We start from the raw sequence: 9,847 nt of genomic DNA on the forward strand, positions 1-9,847 counted from the left end.
TGTGAGGGAAATGAGGTGTTAAAAATAAGACTTATTCAGTACCCAACATAAAGTAGCTGTTTAATAAATATAAAAAGTTCCGCCGGGCACGGTGGCAAAAGCCTGTAATCCCAGCACTTTGGGAGGCCGAGACGGGCGGATCAGGAGGTCAGGAGATCCAGACCATCCTGGCTAACACAGTGAAACCCCGTCTCCACTAAAAAAATACAAAAAACTAGCCGGGCGAGGTGGCGGGCGCCTGTAGTCTCAGCTACTCGGGAGGCTGAGGCAGGAGAATGGCGGGAACCCGGGGGCGGAGCTTGCAGTGAGCCGAGATCCGGTCACTGCACTCCAACCTGGGCGACACAGCAAGACTCCGTCTCAAAAAAAAAAAAAAAAGTTCTAATGGTCTGAATCCTAATCTCATAGAAATATGATCATTTTCTTCTGAATCTATATCTTGTCCAAAGAAAATAATTTTGCTACAAAAATATTCCAAGTAAATAGCATTTTACACATATGAAGCATGCTGCCTTTTAAAGTTTTATCACTTAGTCTTCATCGTATCGCTAGCGTAATGTTTTGATGGAAGTCTGGTAGCTGTTATGCCCATTTTACAGTTGGGAAGACAGGGCACCAAGCTTGCAGCTTTTCGCTGTGCCCATCAGTGGCATAGTCCCATCTTTTGACTCTCAATACACTTCTTTCTCCACCAGTCATTTCTGAAACAAAATCTTTACAACCATAAACAATCATGATTTCAAAAAGCAAGTCCTAAAAGATTTTTTAAATGGTGTGACACCTCTCTTGAACTATTTCTATCACCTAAAATTGATGTACCCACTCTTCATCTGAAAACTTCAATCCACACAGTATTTCTCTAAGATTAAGTCATTATTTCATTCCAATCCTACACAAACATCTTTAATGCCTACAAGATAAAGTCCAAGCTCCTTAATAGGACAACTGACTCTCCACTTCCAAATTACCTCCTACCACCAGCCTGCACTTTTCTTAACTATGTTTCTGTCAGACTGATGGTTTCCCAAAACCTTCTCCCCTATGCCTTTCATTACACGCCTCCTTTTCCTTGTATCTTCTCATGTAAACATTACCTACCCTTTAAGGTCATGGTCAAGAGTCATTTCCTACCCAAAGCTATCCCTAACCATCCTGCACCGACCTAGAAATACCTTCTTCTCTTTATGCTTTCTCACCACGGTGCTCATCACTCTGCAAGCACTCTTCACATTCTACTCTGCTGAATTGTATTAGTTGACGTTATGGCTTTAGGCACATGTTATAGTACACTACTATGTAATAGTCCTATATCATATTATGTGCCTTACTGATCATATCTGATAGAGATTGTCTAGGGATCAAGGAACACGTCAGGCTCAATCTCACACTACAATTATGTGCCAAACACCAGTGTGTACCAGGCACTTCCCAAGGCACAGGGTGCAATCCTCAATAACCCCTTCTATGCACCTGAGGCACTTTTTATTTTTATTTATTTATTATTTATTTATTTATTATTTATTTGAGATGGAGTCTCTCTGTGTCACCCAGGCTGCAGTGCAGTGGTGTTATCTCAGCTCACTGCAACCTCCACCTTCCAGGTTCAAGTGAATCTCCTGCCTCAGCCTCCCAAGTAGCTGGGATTACAGGCCTGCACCACCATGTCCAGCTAATTTTTTGTATTTTTAGTAGAGACAGCGTTTCACCATGATGGCCAGGCTGGTCTCAAACTCCTGGCCTCAAGTGATTCACTGGCCTCAGCCTCCCAAAATGCTGGGATTACAGGCATGAGCCACCACGCCCAGCCCTGAGGCACTTTTAATCTAGCTGGGAATAGAGACTCTAGGACAGGCCATAATAAACCACAGCACGGCCCTTGTCAATATTACTCATTTCTTAAATAAAATTAGAAAAAGAATTTAACAATATGAGTTAAATTAAACTATTCACATATTGGATTCTAAGTAACATTAATCTTTAAATATTCTTTTGGAAAACTTGACGCAGGTAGGTATAAAATCTTAAATTTTGTAAATTTTCTAAAATTTGGAATTTCACAATAAGGAATTTCCAAAATTGCCTATTGGAAAGGAAGAACAATTTGTGTCTTTATTTGTCACATAGTTTTAAGGTGAAAGATACTAAAACGGATACTACATGTGATGCGATTATCTTTATTAAGCAGCTTTCTTTACATGGTTTTAAGCAAATAAATTCTGACCAGTTATTGCATCTAATAAATAATTATTAGAGTACAAAAGCCAAATTTCTTCTGTCAGATACACTCAAATTTTCTTATGGATTTCTTGGTGTCCTTAGTAATATTCCGAAAGGGACTATTCCAATGAGACCATTTCTATGAACAGCAGAGGAAAGAAGGATCTCAAAACTGCAGATCATCCATTTGCAAAAGAACCTTGATGGCTTCCTCTGAACCAATCTACGGAAGGAGGTAGGTTTAGGGAGCTGAGTTGCTGGTCATTTTGATAAGGAAACAGTTGAGAAAAGAAATGTCTAGAAGCCAGTAGTACTCTTCTATTCCAGCAAAAGTCAGGAACCTCAGCAAGTCTACTCACACTAAGCTCTCTAGGACTGTCAACTTGTTGGGGCCTGTCTCTTCCTCCCTGTGATTGGCCTGTGTGTTGTCTTCCAGGCAGCAAGAAAGGAGAACTGAAAGACTGCCCATGTTATACTCATTCTTAGCAGGAAAACCCAAAAAATTGAGAGTGGGTGGCAGCTTTAAATAGGAGACTAAAGCCAGATGAAGTTCTTAAAGGCTGTGCTTAGGGAAACCAAGCTCCAGGTATGCATTCAACAAGGATCTTGATGGTTTTTACAACAGAAAGGCTAGGGAAGCTCCTAACCACTTGTCTTCTCAAAAGAAATCAGAGAACATCCCCGAATACTGGAGGGGTGCCCCCAAAAAAGGATTACCACCATACCCCCAAAACCCCATCCATCCTGCTGCCGTACTCTCTTACATTCTAGCTTTGCCACATGCCAGGAAGGCCCAGACTCCCCACCCACACTTCCACCCCTGCACATTTTCTGTTTTTGAGAAGCATAAACCAATCTGCCCCTCATATCTATCTCATAGCACTACAGCCAGGTGAACCCTCATTCACTTGGTGGGAAGATTTTACATGTAACTAAGTAATAATTTATGCATTGCATATAACAACTTACTTTCTTTTCTTTTTTTTTTTTTTAGATGCAGTTTCATCTTGTTGCCCAGCTGGGAGTGCAATGGCGCAATCTTGGCTCACTGCAACCTCCACTTCCCAGGTTCAAGCGATTCTCCTGCCTCAGCCTCCCAAGTAGCTGAGATTACAGGCCCATGCCAACATACCCAGCTAATTTTTGTATTTTTAGTAGAGACAGGTTTCACCGTATTGGCCAGGTTGGTCACGAACTCCTGACCTCAGGTTATCCACCCACCTCAGCCCCCCAAAGTGCTGGGATTACAGGCCTGAGCCACCGATCCTGGCCACAACTTGCATTTTATAAAAGTGAGCTTTGTACAAAACTCTCTTACATGCATTACTTTATGTAATCCTCATGAAGAGCCACAAAACTTCTGTGACTCAGATGTAATTATTCCCATTTTACAGATGAAGATACTGAGGCTAAGAGAGGGTGTAATATTATCTCCCATCAGCCCCAGATGCTCAACTTGCTTTCCCAAGGCCAAATTCTTATTGATTACAAACTTTAAAAGTTAATACTGTCTCAAGTAATGGCTAAAAGCATGAGCTTTGGAATTTGATGAGTTTATCTTCAAGTCCTAGGGCTGTCGCCTTTGAAGCTGTGTAATATTGGGCATGTTACCTAGCTTTGCAAAGCCTTGGTTTCCTCATTTGTACAACAGGAATCATAACATTGTTCACTACCTGGGGTTGCTGTGAGAATCGCACATGATAATACTATAAAAAGCATTGCACAAAGTAAGAGTCCCCTCCAACCTTAGGTGCTACTATTGTTGTTATTATTACCACCTCATGGGCATATATTATGGGGCCAGTGAGGGAGAGACTATCTCAGGTCTTTGGTATCACACTGAATTAGAACATCAGCATACAGCTGGGTGTGGTGGCTCACATCTGTAATCCCAGCATTTTGGGAGGCCAAGGCGAGTGGATCACTTGAGGTCAGGAGTTTGAGACCAGCCTCACCAACATGGTAAAACCCTGTCTCTACTAAAAACATGAAAATTAGCTGGGCATGGTGGCACATGCCTGTAATCCCAGCTACTCTGGAGGCTGAGGCAGGAGAATTGCTTGAACCTGGGAGGTAGAGGTTGCAGTGAGCTGAGATCACGCCACTGCACTCCAGCCTGGGCGAAAGAGCGAGACTCCGCCTCAAAAAAAAAAAAATCAGCATACAGCTCTATGTGTGCATGGACTAAGGCGTTGCCCAACAATGAAGCAACATACTTCTGTTGATGTGAAAGGGAATGTGAAGCATTTGTAACACATTTTTGACACGCTCATCTCAGCAAGATTTTTTTGCTACCCTTCTCATCACAAAGATAGTCACAAAGGAGAGGAATGATGGAAGAAAGGATGATGGAGGTTTCTGGACTTTCTCTTCCAACACTTTATTTTCATTACAGAAGCAGCAGCATTTCAACAGATGGCATGCTCAGTTGATTGGATTGACTGCCCTTTGTTTTTCAGATCAAGTTTCCAGTTATGATCAGATGTTCATAAACTCCTAGCAGCTTTGGTGCTGACCTTGAATTATTTCATTGATTCAGCCAACATCTGTTGAGTACCAGGCACTGTGCTAGGCTTAGAATAGAAATAACTTCCTCATACTGAGTTTCTAATGCTCGGAAACTGCAAGGAGTTTAATGAGTGGCTCAATCTCATTTATTCCATAAAATCATGGCTGGTAGCTACTTTTAGTACTCCCACTTTGCAGATGAGAAATTCAAGGCAGGGGGTGAAATAATCTGCCTCTAATTGCACAGCTAGGGTGTGGTGGGAGCTATGGCTGATACTCAGTCATTTTCCATGGATTTGAATTACACTGCTTAATATCAGAATTCTTACTGAAGAGTGATGTGCTGTGGAAAACCTGAGCAGACATATCAGCTTTCTAGCAGAATATTTTTAGGGGCAGATGGATAGGGTAAGCCCCTTTATTCTCTGAAAGAATCACAGACTTTCAGAGAGAAAAATGTTATACACCTTAGACAGAACCACAAAACTCAATGATGTGTACGTTTTTGCTGTTGCGTCCAGTGGGAATGATTCAGAGGAAGTCTAATGAGATGTTGCCCAGAAGGCAGGCACACCACTCTTACCTGTACAGTGTATGCCTTTGAAAATAGCACTTCATTAGACAATATGCAGTAGGTTTCACAGATGGCGCCTCTTTCTCAGAGATTAACAATGGAGACCCTCTCCTGATAGAGGCGGATGGGCAGGACCATCAATATCTCCACTGCCATAGATGAAGACTATGCTATGAGTTTTTTTACAGTGTGGATGGTCTACCCAGAGTCACTCTCTTCCTTGCCCTTTTTTCCAAATAGCCAATCCGCAGTCACGGAGCACAGCTGTTCCCTATTCAAAGCAAAGTAAACTCAACCACCAGGCCCTCAGCCCAAGTGATTGTCCTGACCAGCTAGGATAAATGAATGCAGATAGACTCAGAGAAGACCGCAGATAACCATGTGAAAATGTTTAGCAGACGCCTGATGTAAACACTCATACTGTGTGGAGGTATGGAGTGCATGTTTGAAGGGAAGGTAGATGATAGCTAGCTCTAAACCCAATATTGAACAAAAAGACACAGAGTTCTCAGAAACGAAAGATAGTTGGACTTTGTTCTCCCTGCAAGTTTAAGACACAAGAGCTTTATTCCTTTCCTTGACTGTCACGAGCAATAGAACAAAACAAGTATCTCCAAGTGTCTAAGAAAAATCTTCTACTCGTAAATACGACCCTCGTATTCTTAAGGAAAATTTTGCTTTTTTCCTACATGTCATATCTTTTACCTACATTGTTTTTATTTCTCATTTCCTTGAAAATCCGACATTCTAGAGTATTTTATCCAACCGCTACAGCATTATCTGCATGCATTCCAAGGCCTAGTGGGCAGTCATCACAGGATATTAACAAAATCAAAGAAAACATTTGCATTTGAGAAATAGGAAGGGATTTTATGGTATACAAATGGACCCTGACCCATCCATGGTTCTCCAACATTCTCATCCAATTTAAGTTCTCTGTACATTTCAGAATTCAATTCAAATACTTCTACCTGGTCTTCCTAAGTTTACTCTCAATATTAAAATATGTATATACCACATTCAAAACCAGAGGAGTTTCCCAGCAACCTCATATACATGGAGTTGCTCTGTAAGCCTATTAGATCTGGCACATAAAGGCATTGAAAATCTGGCATCTTTAAGCAGGAGCCGTTGTCATGATCACAAGTCCTCATAAAGTCCAACCCTTCTATCGAGTAAATTGCTTTAAAATCTTTTAATCACGTTGGCTCCTACGGACTTGTTTGAGAGAATACTGGTTATCTTCTTGACAAAGCATGAAACTTAGAGTTCAACGAGCATTTCCTAAGACATGTGGCATTCCTCTAACCAAAATGAAAGTATTCTGCCCTGCCTTGTGACTGCCACATCATTACCCGAGTAGCCCACTGCTATATGTGGTGGAATCATTATGTATGTGCCATCGTGAGGCAAAAAGGAACTGAGAAAATGGGACACCAGGACTCAAAAGACCTTGCTTAAAATCAGAGGCCAATTTCAAGACAGAGGGGCTCGTTCTTGTGCTGCTAAATGTGTAGCTTTTCAGAAAACTTGACTGCCTTTAGGAAACAAATAATGGCTTATTCACATCGCTTAGTTCAAACTCACATAAGTTATGTCTCCAAAGATTAAGAAAACAGGTAGTGTGTTCATGCTAGTCTGAGATTTGTCCAATTAAGAACTTTTAAAATTCTAACACAGTTCAACAATACAGTGTCTCCTAGCTAGTGCTAGATTCCATAAGTATATGTTATCTGGAACAGACAGGCAGCCTGTATGTGCTGTACTAAGAAAAGGGTAGTCGGATTGCCCTCTGCCTCAGCTAAATATTATTCTAGAAGTGAATTTCCACGGTACCAAGTTTAGATTTCACATTATATCATCCCAGGAATACTTGCCAGTAACTTTGCAAAATATCCTTGGAGCAGAAAGACAAAAAAATGAACATTTTTTAAAGATGAGAGGTAAGCTCTGAAGTTACAATATGCTTGTAAACAGTAGCACATTATATCAAAAAGGAAAAAATAAATTGAGAAGAAATAGGAGTACCTACTTGAAGAGAAGATTATCACTCAGAGACTGTCTTCTTATGTTATAGAATGGGCAGGAGAAAGGAGCATGGACCTTTCGAGCCTGTTAAAGAGCTTCTGAGCATGGAGCCTGCATTTTCAGTTTTGGTAAAATCCGTTCTGAGTCGGTAGACAGGAGGCTGTTATGACCATGAAATTAGGAAATGCAGTAACTCAAAAATAAAGAACTAGCACCACCATTTGACTAGGATTGGAAAATCTCATTGAAAAAATAGAGGAGGGGGTGGCCTTGCTTTTGCCAAGCCAGGCCCGAATCTAACTTTCTTAGCACTTCCATTGAGATGGATGTTCAAGAAGAGGTAAATCGTGTGTTAATCTGCCTGAAAATTTTTTTATGCCATCCAGCCGATTTTCTCTTTATTCATAATAAAGCTTGAAGTCTAGACAGGCATGTGGAGTTGGAAAAAAAAATAAAACATTCATTCAGCACATAAATTTTGTTAATCCAAAGTTAGCTACAGCTAAACTAAAAGCAGGGGCAAGGAAATGTCCTTCTGTGAGTGTTTTTTGGGACTTTCTTACTCAGGCATGGACTCAAAAGCCCGCTCTGCACTTCTTGTTACTGATTAATGAAGTTCTTGACTTCGGTAACCTGCAGAGGTCTAGCTTCTCACACTCTTCAGCCCTTCCTTCTGTCATATGATCCTTCCATAAACTGTCCGGTATTTCCTGCAGCAATTTTTAAGTTTATGAGGTTATTGATTGTTTGTCTAACACTAAGATAAACATTTTCAAGTAGAAAAGGGGCTGTAAAATCATATTAAAATTTTTTAATAATATTGACAGTTTAATATCTCATTATGTCTGCTGTGGTTTATGCATTAGGTACTTTAAATGACTTTTTAAAAATATTTTCGCTTTTTCTTCTCTACAAGCCTTGAAAAAGGCTGGTTTTCTGGCAGTGAGAATGGTAGAATGGGGCGGAGGAGGGATCTCTCTCTTGCTACTGTATTTCTCTCTGTCCCAGCACCCAGTACAGAGGGACACCTGCCAAGTAAGAGGTGCATCTCAAAACCAGCATGGGAAAGTAATAATGCTTTCAAAATAAATAATCAATGCTTTCAAACATTTTGAAATAAATGATCTTAACTGTCTTCAATCTTCTCTATACTTGTCAGTTAAGCCCATAAAATAATTTGAATATGTAAATTTGTCTGAGAGTAACTTCTCCAGAATACATAGAGCAGGACACATTTTAGTTAATATGTAAAGTATTTAATTTCAAGTGACTGAACATAAAATCTCAACAAGATTCTCTTACCCAAGGAATAATCATGTATACTAATGCATTGTGGGGGTTCTGTAAGCATTTTTATTGTTTTTATTATGATTTCTGGTCAAAGGTACATTATTGAATAACATGCTCTGAACAGTTTAAGTGTTTTGAAAGTGAAATATTTTTTTCAAAATTAATTAAATCCTTCAATTATTTTATTTGCTAGAATAGGTGAAGTATGCTTTTCAAACAGCATTTAGCTACCTGTTAAAACCAGTTTTACACATCAATACAGAGATGAAAATTACATAGAGCAACAGTTCTCAAAATAGGACAGCTAATGAATTCTGAAATGAAGGTTATAGATTATTTCCTTTCCATTACAAAATATAAATGTACAAGGTAAATTGTATGTAAATTATAAATTAGATTAATTATCCTTTAAAAAACTATTATTGATATTCATTTGCATTCCAATATGTGCTTTCTTGAGTGCAAGAGAATAAAAATAACAGCAAATGTCTTCTGAGCATATATAGCCATCCCTTGGTATTAGAGTTGGGGTATTGGTTCCAGGACAAGTACCTGATATAAAATCACGTAGTATTTACATATATCCTATGCACATCCTCCTGTATACTTTAAATAACCCATAGATTATTTATAATACCTAAAACAATGTAAATGTGAGGTAAATACATGTTATACTATATTGTTTAGAGAATGTAAAGAGCAAAGTCTGTACATGTTCAGTACAGGCACAACGTTTTCTTCCTGGATATTTTTTTCTTTTTTTTTTTTTTTTTTTTCCTGGTATGCAGCTATTCTCCTGGATATTTTTTTATCCAACCAGAAGTTGACTGAATCCTCAGATGTGGAACCCATAGATATGGAGGGCCAGCTGTACTAGATGTCGGATACTATTTTAAGCACGTTTGCAGCAACCCAGTGAGGTAGGTACTCCTAAAAACCCATTTTACAGTTGAGGAAACCGCAGGATACTGAGATTAAGTACCTATACCAGCTGGGGCCAGAGTTCAAACTCACATGGACCAACTCAAGCCCCCATGCTTTTACGCTCCATTTCAGAATCTGAACCAGCACAAGGGATTACACACAAGGACACACTATGGGAATACATGTGCTTTGTATGTGTCATGAGAGGAAACTGTTGACAGGTTTATCAGTGAATGAGTAAAAACAGTTCCATCAAATCGATTCAGAAAGGTTGTTATGAATCATTTTGAAGTTTATCGTTCTAAT

The 9,847-nt window shown here is 39.6% G+C and overlaps 1 protein-coding gene across 3 annotated transcripts in view; it reads right to left on the reverse strand.

Moving 5' to 3' along the window:
* ESR1 (estrogen receptor 1) overlaps positions 1-7,469 on the reverse strand; it is a 458,483-nt gene extending 451,014 nt beyond the window's left edge. For 2 of the 3 annotated variants that reach the window (XM_038000576.2, XM_008007598.3), the window contains exon 1: positions 7,332-7,469. The gene's annotated coding sequence lies outside the window, so the exon portion shown is untranslated. The remainder of the gene's footprint in view (positions 1-7,331) is intronic. The other variant, XM_073022340.1, reaches the window with a different exon arrangement.
* Positions 7,470-9,847: the final 2,378 nt, after the last annotated feature.

This window comes from Chlorocebus sabaeus, chromosome 13 (genome assembly GCF_047675955.1).
Source record: "Chlorocebus sabaeus isolate Y175 chromosome 13, mChlSab1.0.hap1, whole genome shotgun sequence".
NCBI classification, from domain to species: domain Eukaryota; kingdom Metazoa; phylum Chordata; class Mammalia; order Primates; family Cercopithecidae; genus Chlorocebus; species Chlorocebus sabaeus.